The sequence below is a fragment of the Haliotis rubra genome, unplaced genomic scaffold (assembly GCF_003918875.1).
Source record: "Haliotis rubra isolate DU_JTF1 unplaced genomic scaffold, ASM391887v1 Scf1681, whole genome shotgun sequence".
Lineage (NCBI taxonomy): Eukaryota > Metazoa > Mollusca > Gastropoda > Lepetellida > Haliotidae > Haliotis > Haliotis rubra.
Window position 1 is genome coordinate 113,946 of NW_025765649.1, and position 15,883 is coordinate 129,828.

General features: G+C 43.7%; 1 long non-coding RNA gene across 1 annotated transcript; it reads right to left on the reverse strand.

The window, feature by feature from the left end:
- Positions 1–720: 720 nt before the first annotated feature.
- LOC124272303 lies at positions 721–14,666 on the reverse strand. The gene is made up of 4 exons (XR_006897296.1): positions 14,599–14,666; positions 8,131–8,133; positions 7,586–7,592; positions 721–745 (listed from the first exon to the last, which is right to left on the reverse strand). It is a non-coding gene; the product is annotated as an uncharacterized LOC124272303 (long non-coding RNA).
- Positions 14,667–15,883: the final 1,217 nt, after the last annotated feature.

Genomic DNA, 15,883 nt, shown 5'->3' on the forward strand with positions numbered 1-15,883 from the left:
AGTAAGCCATGAAGAACTTACAGTAGGATACAGACATACGAACCTGCGTGTATCTGTGACTCTCGAGGTTTTAAATTGGTCTGTATGTGGCTGTAGGGATGTAGGTGTCGTGCCGGGAAGGCTAAAATTTGTTTTTCAGATGTCCCGGGAAGGCTAAAATGTATATTTCGGATTTCCCGGGGTAGCTAATTTCCAAGGGAGTAGGGGAGTACCGCCAAAGCTAAAGATGCCGTGCCGCGTTCATTCAGCCATACCATTGCATTGCAAGTACCGCGAAGGCTACGCTCATTGAACCGAGAAGCGTCGCGATTTTATCCGTCCCGGCCATGAACCGGGATGTAAGGGAAGGATCCGGGTAATTTATAGGGAGACAGAAATTTTTCACGGCCTGTAATACGTACATAAGAATTGAATCACAGTTTAACTATTCCGTGTCCTTATGTTGAGCGATCTGCGTACGTTATAACAATGAACGCCTGCTACTTGGCTACTTGGGTACTTGGCTTCACTGGTTCTCATCATATCCCATGATACACTCATTCAATATGTGTATCTCTATATAGATGATACCACCTTCCGTGTAATACCATTTTTATTTAAACGAGTTATTGGCTCAGTATCAAAACGATACCAAATCTTTCATGATTTTAATAAAATGGTATTTCAGCTAGCTAGTTAAATATTTTGTTTATCAGTCTCCAACATAAATTGATAGAAACTGCCTACAGTGTGATGACTCTCTGAGCTATCCACGTGTCAAGCAGGGTCTAATACCATTGTAACAGAGGTATTAGCATTGTGACGTCATAACTGTAAACCATTATGACGTCATACGTCTACCGGTATTACACTAGTGTATTATTGCCGAAAAAATATTACACTGCAACATCTTCCACGGGCGAGTAATAACATCAGGTATCATCACATTTAGCACGGGGTTCATGGTTTATGTGACTGTTGATAAATCTAGCGGCTTCGCCAACAGCTGCGCCGGTATTCATTAAGGTAACACAGATATCATCGGGAATGAAGCTCCAGGCATTCGGCGTTACGAGTGAATGATGCTTTAGTCATTATACTACCCACCGCCCGGACACCCAATCACCGTGATTATTTGGATTTGGTGGGTCGTGGAACATCCTTCCAAAGTGTTCACTAATGTTTTCAGAGTTTCATCTTTCATATGCGTGGTCTGTTCGAGACAACACGATCCTAACCCGTGATGCGGAAACATGTCGCGCCAATTCACACTGAGTGAGTGTTTGATTCGCGTAGGTGTTGACTAATTTCACGGATCCGGACAAAGTGGGAGTATAATACTTATTATACATATAAATAGACACGGATACTGATATCCTGCAGTGTTTCAACAAGCTAATTCAACAGGACTCCCTATTGTTATTTTGAATTACCTACAAGTTTCCGTTTCCTTGATGAATCTAATAAGATATTGTAAAAATATATGTAGTGCTCTGACGACGTGTCAAGTATTTTGTAGCTGTCAGTACCAGAAAAATATTTCCAGTCTTATGTTCAAACAGGGGGCGCTGAGGAATCCTAGTGATAAAAGCGCCACGCCAAAGATCCAAGGTCGATTCCACACACCGGTACAATGTGTGAAGCCCATTTCTGGTGTCTCCCCTTCGTGATATTGCTGGAATATTGCTAAGAGCGATGTAAAACTAAAATCACTCACTCTCTGTAAATGATCAGGACCAGACAACCCGGTGATTGAGCCTCGATCACCACGGACTCGCTGACTTGGTTCACACATGTGATCGTATCCCAATTGCGTGGAGCGATGCTCATGCTGTTGATCACTGGATTGTATGCTCCAGACTCGATTATACACAAAGTCATATAGATGGAATATTGCTGAGAGTGGCGTTAAATAACAAACAGTTCCATGGACGAACGGCGTAGTTTTATCATAAAACGGAACACTCAGATGTATCCGGAACATGGTCATCATTATAAAAGAACACATTAAAAATGGTAAAATGCGGCAACCAGAGGTTCTATATTAATGATTCAATTGGACAGTGCATGTTTTCAGTTAGTTACATAATCATAAACCTTAAGTCCTCAAGCTCCTTTGTCGAAATTCAAACCATCACAAGAAACATTTCGCCATTGCTCAAGAATTTATGTTTGCGTCAGCGCTGCTTTAATTTAATCAAACTACATCAGTTCTCCAGGTATGTTTCGCGTCTATTACATCACATTTCATAACTGACAATCTGGAAATAATTGCGTTCACAAATTGAACACTTGCAGCTCACCATGTTACCAATTACACGTCTTTTATACGCCGGTTTAATGTTCCAGGAAGCCATAGTAACTAGTTGTATGGTTCCATGGTTAAGCAGTTACAGATGTGTCCTTATACCAATGTCAGCATCCGTGAACCAGAACATTTCACCTTACATTTAGTACGGAAATATAAAATGAAATGAATGATCCATGAACATTGCCAAATAAAGGTGTGTCAAACCAGATAAAAAGCGTTGAGTAAACCCCCACGTCACCTTTCACCAATATTTTAAAGGAGGACTACGTCCGACCAAGACCGCACTACTGGTCTGGTATGTTTTATGCTAGTCCTTAACGGTACACTTTGCTAACTCCTTGTGTTCTGTGTAGAGGTTTAAAGATTCGTGAAAATGCTCAATAGAATGGGCCTTCAACAACCTATGCTTGTCATAAGAGGCAACTAACGGGATCGGGTGTTCAAGCTGGCTGACCTGGTTGACACATGTCATCGTATCCCAGTTGAGTGTATCGATGGTCATGGTGTCATTCTCTGGGTTGTCTGGTCCATACTCGCCATGGAGCTGGAATATTGCTGAGAGCGGCGCCAAACATACACTAACACATACACTAAAATTTTATAGGACCCGCCCGGCAGTTATTCCTGCCACTGAGGCACAGACCACTTAACATGAGGCTGGCAAGTCAAAACATTGATTACAGAAAAGTCTCGTTTACGGCTAACTGTGTACCGTCCTATTGCGCATCTTAGTACGATAACCAGTCCAGAATTTTGAGACCAACTCATTCAACTGAATATGTAAAATATATTTATTAGTATTATTTGATATCTAATCATTTGCATATTGCAACACTACGCCCCTTCTAATCTTTGCAAACACGTCGTACAGGGTGCTCTGGCAAACGGAAATCTGGAAATGGTGGAAATCTCAAAACGAGGCTCGGCCGCTAGAAAAGTGTGCCGGTCTTGTACGGCCTTGATAATATATCAGTCACATTGTACGTTATAAAAATACACTTAATAAGCGCAAACAACATATAACAGGTGTCACCAGTCAGCCAGATGAATTGAGAATCATTGTACAACCTCTTCAAACAGGGGCAGTCTGTGACGTCTTAGTTAACGACATGCTGCCTAAACATCGTCATAAAATATAGAAATACGATTTTAAAGTTTAAAATTAAAATTCATTTGTAAATACCATTTTCTTATGAAACAAGGAATTGGAATTTAGTGTAACCATAGTTTGTTTGTAGTGTCTCTTTTCATGTTCACACTAGAAAGTTTTCAGATCGGAGCTCATTGTCTGAATTAGTAAATGAGACTCATGTTTCGGTTTGGATATATTTTCCGAGACGTAGTATGTTTTCGATCACCGTTTCATGACATCAGACAATGCTGTCTCTGAAAATGTGGAGCTGATCAATGTTTCATTTCACGACACACCTGTTTCAACATATTTAATGATCGATTTATTCATATTTTTCTATGTAAAGAGTGAGGCAAAATTATGGATTTCTAGTACTTCCTGGAGCTCATTATTTTTTCCTAAATGAGTACCTGTCTGCCTTCAATGGTGATTTTGACTCTGAGTATTTGGGTCTAGTAGTGCTCTATTCAGACGCAGCCATACAGGACGTGGCAGATAAGTGTTGTCACATTTTAGTTACAATCATTACAAGCTGTTGTAAATTACAGTCAAGTACACACGCTTACAGAGTAAAAGTATTAAAACTATATTAAAAAGTCTATAATTTATCTTTTAAAATATCATTAATTTGGTCAAATAGCCGAATCGATGCACAATGCAAACATGATGTATAGTCTCTGTGTACTTCGATATTGATCAGTACCGCTGTATATATATTACGCTGCATCTGCATGGTTTCATGTACATACATGCAGGCACAACACTGTTCTGCATGAAAGGAAAATCGTGGAAAACCTTCACCATCAATCCTGATGTCCAGCACTCAATGGACTAAAATAGCCTAAAGAGGAAAACACACGGATCAGGGAGCTTGGAACTGTTATGAAGACCTATGGATCAGGGAGATTGGAACTGTTTTGAAGACCTATGGATCAGGGCGATTGGAACTGTTATGAAGACCTATTGATCAGGGAGCTTGGAACAGTTATGAAGACCTATGTATCAGGGAGCTTGAAACTGCTATGAAGGACGACCAATGCATCAGGGAGCTTGGAACTGTTATGAAGACCCATGGACTATAGAGCTTTAAACTGCTATAAGACATAGATGCAATGGCAAAGATAGCAAAGTTAGTAGTTCGCCCGTCCTCGCACTTCACAAACCATACTCTTCAAACATAGTAAAAGGACACTCAAGATAAATAAAAAATTATACAAATGAAATATTTCGTAATGGTTGTATGAAAATGATGAACAAATTAGAACACATCACAACCGCTGTTAAAGTATAACAAATGATGGTATGACCACCTTCGATTTTGGAAGAACGATAGGAGTAAGATAGGAAAATTAAACGTTGACGCTTCTTGGATCAGTTGTGCGCCACTATTTGTGAAGCTTTCACTGAAAGAAACTGGACAGATTGCTTGATACCATGTATTTAGGGTGATCGAGATGTGTAAGACTGGTATACACTATTCAGATTGTAAACAGACAGACAGACAGACAGATTTTATTCAGTAATAAACTGGCCCATGTTACAATTGTTGTTACAACATTTTTGTTGTCAGGTGAAAATATAAAAACTGTTTCAAACATTCTTGGAGAATACACATTTCAGAAATTTGGCTATTGCTTTAACGGTACAACTATACTAGGCACATAAAGAAACAGTGCATACAAAAATTTAAAATCGAAATTTATCAAACCTGTGTAGACACATAAGGATTTAAACTCAGAGATTAGTGACATGTATCCAACATGCATGCACGTGCCACGTTCCGTGACGTCAGTGGGTTCGTCCTTGAGACGTGCAAGACGTTGTTGCACGTGCATTCCGGGAGAGAGAAACAGAGCAAATGAATGCCACACAATACTGTCACTTTGGAAAGCTCAACCCCTGTCCTTGCGATCGTTCAAAAAATTAAACGGCTATTGAAACGCATAGCATGCCAAGGCTCACGTCTGCACAACGTCATGAGGCCATTGGGATGGTCCGTGGGGATGTCTCAACGACAAGTGGCTGCACATTTCCACTGCCACCGGAACACCATTTCTGCACTGGTGAGACGCTACCAGAACACAAATGACGTCATCGATCGGCCACGTTCTGGACGTCCACGTGTAACAACGCCAAGACAGGACAGATGGATAAGGGTGACCCATCTTCGCCACAGGTTTCAGACTGCAGTGATGACTGCCCGAACCATCCCAGGACTTCGCCGTATCCACCCCAACACAGTTCGACAACGTTTACGTCATCACGGGATCAGACCATGACGTCCCGCCATACGGCCTATCCTGACACAACGTCATCGACAAGCTCGCCGAATGTGGTGCCGAAATCATGTCCGCAGACCCTTGTTTTGGTGGAGAAATGTTGTTTTTTACAGATGACTCCAGGTTTAACATTTCCCATAGTGGTGGACGTCAGCGTGCCTATAGACGTGTGGGAGAACGTTATGCACAGGCCTGTGTCTTGGGAGAGGAATCGCTTTGGTGGTGGTTCCGTGGTGATTTGGGGTGGAATAACAGCACGCCAAAGAACTCCTTTGGTTATTGTTCAGGGCAACTTAACTGGTGTGGGCTACAGGGATCAGATTCTTCGACCTGTGGCAATTCCTTTTCTGCAACGTCATGGCCCTGGGTTAACATTCCAACAGGACAATGCCCGCCCTCATACGGCAAGGGTTGCTATGGATTTCTTGCAACACCACAAAGTTGACTTACTGCCTTGGCCTGCAAATTCACCGGATCTCTCCCCGATAGAGCATGTTTGGGACGAGATGGATCGACGTCTACGCCGTCTTCTTCATCCGCCAGACAATGCCCGTGACCGTGCAACGGAACTTGAGAGAATCTGGCGTGACATCCCACAAGCCTTCCTTGCACGTTTGATAGGCTCTATGCGTCGTCGATGCACTACTGTTCTCAATGCCAATGGAGGACATACCCGTTATTGAGCTTGTCCCGCTTGTGGACTCGTGACGTCATTGTGATTGACTTTTCAATTGAAATTCTCCCGACTTGTTATGGTCTCATGATCCCTCCATTAAAGTTTATATGTACCTTTGACATTGTTATCGTACTTATCAACTGGGATAATATTTTGACAATGCACAGTTTCTTTATGTGGCTAGTATATTTTGTGAATTCAGCAAATTTATCATTTGGGATTTAGATAATAATATATTTGCCATCGAGAAATCTTAAATACTTTATTCTCAAATCATTAAATTCTGGACATTGTAGTTAAATATGAAATTCACCCTGTTACCATGGTTACATAAAGTGTGCTGTCTTTCAGCATCCCGGTTGCATTCACATAAACGTAAACGCAAACAAACAAAGATGACTTGAATCCCACACACTGGGACAGCCAATTTGACTGGGTGTACTCACCCTTTAAACGTTCACGACCACAGCCTCCACGTCAACGTAACTTTCGGTCCTTTTATTTTCTAATTAAGCTCCTAATTTTTAAGCATAAATTATACGTGTAGCCAAAACGGTAAATTTGGAATAAAATATAGACTAGATGTCTAGCTTTGAAATACTCATTTACATTATGCTCTGATATATATCGGTACATTGGCCCTGGAGGTTATGAAGTTTTGGGTCAGCCAGAACCATACAACATCGCCGTAGTTCAGCACTGACGACGCTTCCTTCCTTCCACAAGTGCAGTGTGTATCACATGTGTTAACCCATGGGCTGAACTGGCGCCTGTCTCGTTTATCGCTGAATTATGCAATTTATGCCAAATGTAATATTTTAATACTGCATAGATGTAGCTCGGATACCACTATCTCCCGGTTATGGTTACAGATTAATCTTGAACGTTGTACACTGATATAGAACATTAATGTGTATATATGAACTCTCCAGCTGTAATCTGTCTTCCTGGGGCTGGATTCATAAAAGGAATTATTCTTGTTTATCAATACCGATTTCATTTATAAAACTAAAAAAAACAACAGTTTAAACCAAAAGTAAAATATTTGCTAAGGAGTCAAGAGTCTGTTTTCACTGTGGGAGCTCTGATAGAGAAGGTATTGATCTTCCCGATGGGTGCAGTATTGATACCAGGCAGGGCCCCGTTTCACAAAGCTATCGTAGCGCAACGACTGTCGTATGTCGTTCATGTATGGGAGTTACGATCACCTTAGCGCTACGATCGCTTTGTGAAACGGGGGCCCAGGCTACTAATTGTAACTCCGCTGTTCCTTATGTACGGGCAAACCACAACAGGATGATCTATTTTCACGCTCAGGAAGTCTCATTCATGATTAAAAGTGAGTAAGAAAGAGGTTCAAATTTGTCCCAGGCTGCATGCTGAAATCTTAAATGAGACGTAAAAGCAATGTCCGTGCGTTTCTTAGTATGTGCTTGTGCGTATGCGTGTGCGCGTTTACAGTTTAACATGGATGTATCATTGAGGCTCATCATACTGCATCACTCTGACTCCGCAAGTAGCAAGAGCTTGTTCTTTACTTTAATTCCGGGGTGGTGGGGTAGCCTAGTTGTTAAAGCGCACGCTTGTCACGCCGAAGACCCGGGTTCGATTCCCCACATGGGTAGTATTGGGTACTATGTGTAAAACCCATTTCTGGTGTCTCCCGCGGTATTGCTGGAATATTGCTAAAAGGGGCGTAAAACTAAACTCACTCACTTTAATTCCGAGAACTAGGCAGGATAACCCGAGGTACTATCTTTCGGCATGATGCAACCTTGATATCGAGCCGACCTCCACTCTCCGGGAAGATTCACCAGGCTTCCTAGGCGGTCTGCAAAACGAACACTAGCTACATTGTATGTAATGAGATTATCCTGAATGTTATTCGAGCGTTTACATTTTCATCAGTAACGTGTTACAGCAATGTGAAATTACCAACATTCCACAACGTCTAACCATCCATGAGACCTGCTACGTCTGTAGACATCTATCACAAATGCATCTTGAAGTTAATAATTCGCCATTAATTGAAAGTAATGTAATGTGCTGATGTGCAGAGCATATCAATTACGTCCTGGGTGATGAAAGCAAACAATACGTCATTGCTTCATATTTCGTGTAATGTGAATGAGATTAGTTTTCGCCGCTTAAAACAGTGTTTTAACTACATCAGGGGAGTCAGCTTGATGTCAGATGTAAACACGAAGTGAACCACGTCGTAGACCTCTATCATGTTGTCATCCTGCCTCTGGAAATAGAAGCAGGGCGAAACCATGACTCGAACCAACGTTCATAGGTTTCCTGTAAGCAAAGAACCAGGAAGATATTGCCAGACTTAATGGTGTCTCACTGGAACAGAACACAGTGGCTATATGTACCAATCAGAACCAGGAAGATATTGCCAGACTTAATGGTGTCTCACTGGAACAGAACACAGTGGCTATATATACCAATCAGTGAAACATTATGCGCATGGGAAATATAGAGCCACGACACGGCTACAAGGCGATGGTGGCGCCTCACAAGAGCAGGATATTGTCCGCTATCTGTTCTTATAAGCCGATAATACATTATAATTATGCATCCTGTAATTTAAAACCGTGTTCATGAATGTTAATGTGTAAATGTGAATTGTGCATACATCTGAACATATGAACGTATATCTGTGAAAACACGTACATTCTTAGTGGGTATATTGTTATGTGTAGGTGATATTAGTAGCCGTATTGAAAGTGGTAGAGAATGATTGAAGCGCTCGGAAAATGTCGGTGACTTCCGGCCTCGTGAAGATGAACATTGCAAGCTTGATCATTTTGGAAATGTCGGGAGGGGATAGTTTCTAGAAGGCTGGATGTGCGATTCGAGACATTTTTCAATCAGTTTTGTGTGTTTTGTACTTGCCAACTCCGGATCAGATGCGATTGTAACCGTCGGATTCCCATTCAAGAAGGGAAATAGATACATTAAGTCTTCATTTCATAAGTTGGTGTATTTAATAATTAGTGTCTGCGTCCGCTTTGGAAATCAACTAGTATATGGGTACAATGTGTGAGGCCCATTTCTGGTGTCCCCCGCCGTGATATTGCTGGGATATTGCTAAAAGCAGCCTAAAACTAAACTCACTCAACTAGTTATATCAACTGGAATATACTATTCCATGACTTTTTCCTAGTGATATGACAACGAGGTTCAAGTCCCCACATTAGTACATTGCGTAAAGCCAATGTCTAAAGTTCTCCACCCTGATATGGCTGGAATATTGCGAACAGAGGCGGCAAACCTAACAGGCTCATTGGAACATGCAGACTCAACAAACAGTAGCAACTGTTAGTAGCAGGAACGTGGCAATAGGGCAGCCCAGTACTAAGCCCGAAGGCCGGGATTTGATCCCATACATACATACATGTTGTGAAGTCTGTTTCTGGTGTCCTCCCTAGTGGTCCTGGAATATAGTCGAAAGGCGTACAACCCAGTTCTGTCCAGCAGAGTCCCTGCTTCAGCAACTGTGGCCACACTATGCCAACACTTATCACAGTGATCTCATGGTTTCTCTCCTGTATCCTGCACAGCCAGATCTGTCCAGCAGAGCCCTTGCATCAGCAACTGTGGCCACACTATGCCAACACTTATCACAGTGATCTCATGGTTTCTCTCCTGTATCCTGCACAGCCAGATCTGTCCAGCAGAGCCCTTGCATCAGCAACTGTGGCCACACTATGCCAACACTTATCACAGTGATCTCATGGTTTCTCTCCTGTATCCTGCACAGCCAGATCTGTCAGCAGAGCCCTTGCATCAGCAACAGTGGCCACACTATGCCAACACTTATCACAGTGATCTCATGGTTTCTCTCCTGTATCCTGCACAGCCAGATCTGTCCAGCAGAGCCCTTGCATCAGCAACTGTGGCCACACTATGCCAACACTAATCAGAGTGATCTCATGGTTTCTCTCCTGTATCCTGCACAGCCAGATCTGTCCAGCAGAGCCCTTGCATCAGCAACTGTGGCCACACTATGCCAACACTTATCAGAGTGATCTCATGGTTTATCTCCTGTATCCTGCACAGCCAGATCTGTCCAGCAGAGCCCTTGCATCAGCAACTGTGGCAACACTATGCCAACACTTATCACAGTGATCTCATGGTTTCTCTCCTGTATCCTGCACAGCCAGATCTGTCCAGCAGAGCCCTTGCATCAGCAACTGTGGCCACACTATGCCAACACTTATCAGGGTGATCTCATGGTTTCTCTCCTGTATCCTGCACAGCCAGATCTGTCCAGCAGAGCCCTTGCATCAGCAACTGTGGCCACACTATGCCAACACTTATCACAGTGATCTCATGGTTTCTCTCCTGTATCCTGCACAGCCAGATCTGTCCAGCAGAGCCCTTGCATCAGCAACTGTGGCCCCACTATGCCAACACTTATCACAGTGATCTCATGGTTTCTCTCCTGTATCCTGCACAGCCAGATCTGTCCAGCAGAGCCCTTGCATCAGCAACTGTGGCCACACTATGCCAACACTTATCACAGTGATCTCATGGTTTCTCTCCTGTATCCTGCACAGCCAGATCTGTCCAGCAGAGCCCTCGCATCAGCAACTGTGGCCATACTATGCCAACACTTATCAGAGTGATCTCATGGTTTCTCTCCTGTATCCTGCACAGCCAGATCTGTCCAGCAGAGCCCTTGCATCAGCAACTGTGGCAACACTATGCCAACACTTATCAGCAGTGATCTCATGGTTTCTCTCCTGTATCCTGCACAGCCAGATCTGTCCAGCAGAGCCCCTTGCATCAGCAACTGTGGCCCCACTATGCCAACACTTATCACAGTGATCTCATGGTTTCTCTCCTGTATCCTGCACAGCCAGATCTGTCCAGCAGAGCCCTTGCATCAGCAACTGTGGCCACACTATGCCAACACTTATCACAGTGATCTCATGGTTTCTCTCCTGTATCCTGCACAGCCAGATCTGTCCAGCAGAGCCCTTGCATCAGCAACTGTGGCCACACTATGCCAACACTTATCACAGTGATCTCATGGTTTCTCTCCTGTATCCTGCACAGCCAGATCTGTCCAGCAGAGCCCTTGCATATGCAACTGTGGCCACACTATGCCAACACTTATCACAGTGATCTCATGGTTTCTCTCCTGTATCCTGCACAGCCAGATCTGTCCAGAGGAGTCCTTGCATCAGCAACTGTGGCCACACTATGCCAACACTTATCACAGTGATCTCATGGTTTCTCTCCTGTATCCTGCACAGCCAGATCTGTCCAGCAGAGCCCTTGCATCAGCAACTGTGGCAACACTATGCCAACACTTATCAGGGTGATCTCATGGTTTCTCTCCTGTATCCTGCACAGCCAGATCTGTCCAGCAGAGCCCTTGCATCAGCAACTGTGGCCACACTATGCCAACACTTATCACAGTGATCTCATGGTTTCTCTCCTGTATCCTGCACAGCCAGATCTGTCCAGCAGATCCCTCGCATCAGCAACTGTGGCCATACTATGCCAACACTTATCAGAGTGATCTCATGGTTTCTCTCCTGTATCCTGCACAGCCAGATCTGTCCAGCAGAGCCCTTGCATCAGCAACTGTGGCCACACTATGCCAACACTTATCACAGTGATCTCATGGTTTCTCTCCTGTATCCTGCACAGCCAGATCTGTCCAGCAGAGTCCTTGCATCAGCAACTGTGGCAACACTATGCCAACACTTATCAGAGTGATCTCATGGTATCTCTCCTGTATCCTGCACAGCCAGATCTGTCCAGCAGAGCCCTTGCATCAGCAACTGTGGCCACACTATGCCAACACTTATCACAGTGATCTCATGGTTTCTCTCCTGTATCCTGCACAGCCAGATCTGTCCAGCAGAGCCCTTGCATCAGCAACTGTGGCCACACTATGCCAACACTTATCACAGTGATCTCATGGTTTCTCTCCTGTATCCTGCACAGCCAGATCTGTCCAGCAGAGCCCTTTGCTTCAGCAACTGTGGCCACACTATGCCAACACTTATCACAGTGATCTCATGGTTTCTCTCCTGTATCCTGCACAGCCAGATCTGTCCAGCAGAGCCCTTGCATCAGCAACTGTGGCCACACTATGCCAACACTAATCAGAGTGATCTCATGGTTTCTCTCCTGTATCCTGCACAGCCAGATCTGTCCAGCAGAGCCCTTGCATCAGCAACTGTGGCCACACTATGCCAACACTTATCACAGTGATCTCATGGTTTCTCTCCTGTATCCTGCACAGCCAGATCTGTCCAGCAGAGCCCTTGCATCAGCAACTGTGGCCACACTATGCCAACACTTATCACAGTGATCTCATGGTTTCTCTCCTGTATCCTGCACAGCCAGATCTGTCCAGCAGAGCCCTTGCACCAGCAACTGTGGCAACACTATGCCAACACTTATCACAGTGATCTCATGGTTTTCTCTCCTGTATCCTGCACAGCCAGATCTGTCCAGCAGAGCCCTTGCATCAGCAACTGTGGCCACACTATGCCAACACTTATCACAGTGATCTCATGGTTTCTCTCCTGTATCCTGCACAGCCAGATCTGTCCAGCAGAGCCCTTGCATCAGCAACTGTGGCCACACTATGCCAACACTTATCAGAGTGATCTCATGGTTTCTCTCCTGTATCCTGCACAGCCAGATCTGTCCAGCAGAGCCCTTGCATCAGCAACTGTGGCAACACTATGCCAACACTTATCAGAGTGATCTCATAGTGTCTGTCCTGTATCCTGCACAGCCAGATCTGTCCAGCAGAGCCCTTGCATCAGCAACTGTGGCAACACTATGCCAACACTTATCAGAGTGATCTCATGGTTTCTCTCCTGTATCCTGCACAGCCAGATCTGTCCAGCAGAGCCCTTGCATCAGCAACTGTGGCCACACTATGCCAACACTTATCACAGTGATCTCATGGTTTCTCTCCTGTATCCTGCACAACCAGTTCTGGTCCCTAGTATGGTGATCTACCTTCAGTTGTTAGCCTATAGCCTATTTTTGTATTGTATTGTCCTCTATAGTTAAAATGTTTTAGATTTAATTACTAGTTTTACATTTATATCTGTGACATTCTAGTTGTTTTACTGTCCTTTGTCAACAACTATTTAAATTGATTACCTTGTTTTCATCGCTATATGGCTGTAATATTGCCGATGCGATGTCAAAGTTTAACTCACTCACTCACTCACAACCAGTTCTGCTCCAGTCACGTGGCGCCAGCTGCCTGCTTATGTGGCTTGTGTACTACTTCTCCTTGGATAGAACCCCATCGCTTGTTGTTGTAGACATAGAAACTCGGAGTGGAATGATGTCTGATGGGTGCGATTAAATACCAGAAAGAATCAGTGTCATAAATGTCTAGTCTAACACCTGGACCGCATGGTGCAGTAAGCCATGAAGAACTTACAGTAGGATACAGACATACGAACCTGCGTGTATCTGTGACTCTCGAGGTTTTAAATTGGTCTGTATGTGGCTGTAGGGATGTAGGTGTCGTGCCGGGAAGGCTAAAATTTGTTTTTCAGATGTCCCGGGAAGGCTAAACTGTATATTTCGGATTCCCCGGGAGAGCTAATTTCCAAGGGGAGTAGGGCAGTACCGCCAAAGCTAAAGATGCCGTGCCGCGTTTCATACAGCCATACCATTGCATTGCAAGTACCGCGAAGGCCACGCTTTTGAACCGAGAAGCGTCACGATTTTATCCGTCCCGGCCATGAACCGGGATGTAAGGGAAGGATCCGGGTAATTTATAGGGAGACAGAAATTTTTCACGGCCTGTAATACGTACATAAGAATTGAATCACAGTTTAACTATTCCGTGTCTTATGTTGAGCGATCTGCGTACGTTATAACAATGAACGCCTGCTACTTGGCTACTTGACTTTACTAGTTCTCATCATATCCCCTCACTCATTCAATATGTGTATCTCTATATAGATGATACTACCTTTCGTGTAATACCATTTTTATTTAAACGAGTTATTGGCTCAGTATCAAAATGATACCAAATCTTTCATGATTTTAATAAAATGGTATTTAAGCTAGCTAGTTAAATATTTTGTTTATCAGTCTCCAACATAAATTGATAAAAAAACTACAGTGCGATGACTCTCTGAGCTATCCACGTGTCAAGCAGTGTCTAATACCATTGTAACAGAGGTATTAGCATTGCGACGTCATAACTGTAAACCATTATGACGTCATACGTCTACCGGTATTACACTAGTGTATTATTGCCGAAAATATATTACACTGCAACATCTTCCACGGGCGAGTAATAACACTAGGTATCATCACATTTAGCACGGGGTTCATGGTTTACGTGACTGTTGATAAATCTAGCGGTTTCGCAAACAGCTGCGCCGGTATTCATTAAGGTAACACAGATATCATCGGGAATCAAGCTCCAGGCATTCGGCGTTACGAGTGAATGATGCTTTAGTCATTATACTACCCACCGCCCGGACACCCAATCACCGTGATTATTTGGATTTGGTGGGTCGTGGAACATCCTTCCAAAGTGTTCACTAATGTTTTCAGAGTTTCATCTTTCATATGCGTGGTCTGTTCGAGACGACACGATCCTAACCCGTGATGCGGAAACATGTCGCGCCAATTCACACTGAGTGAGTGTTTGATTCGCGTAGGTGTTGACTAATTTCACGGATCCGGACAAAGTGGGAGTATAATACTTATTATACATATAAATAGACACGGATACTGATATCCTGCAGTGTTTCAACAAGCTAATTCCACAGGACTCCCTATTGTTATTTTGAATTACCTACAAGTTTCCGTTTCCTTGATGAATCTAATAATACATTGTAAAAATATATGTAGTGCTCTGACGATGTGTCAAGTATTTTGTAGCTGTCAGTACCAGAAAAATATTTCCTGTCTTATGTTCAAACAGGGGGCGCTGAGGAAGCCTAGTGATAAAAGCGTTCACCCGCCAGGCCAAAGTTCCAAGGTCGATTCCACACACCGGTTCAATGTGTGAAGCCCATTTCTGGTGTCTCCCCTTCGTGATATTGCTGGAATATTGCTAAGAGCGGTGTAAAACTAAAATCACTCACTCACTGTAAATGATCAGGACCAGACAACCCGGTGATTGAGTCTCGATCACCACGGGATCGGGTGGTCAGACTCGCTGACTTGGTTGACACATGTGATCGTATCCCAATTGCGTGGAGCGATGCTCATGCTGTTGATCACTGGATTGTGTGCTCCAGACTCGATTATACACAAAGTCATATAGATGGAATATTGCTGAGAGTGGCCAAACCAACCAAACCGTACCAAACTGCTAGTATTCACTATTTACAGTTGACAAACTATATTATTACTATCATTATTACAAGTACTACTACTAGCACTACTACAACTACTACTGCTACTGCTACTGCTACTGCTACTGCTACTGCTACTACTACTGCTACTGCTACTACTGCTACTGCTACTGCTACTACTGCTGC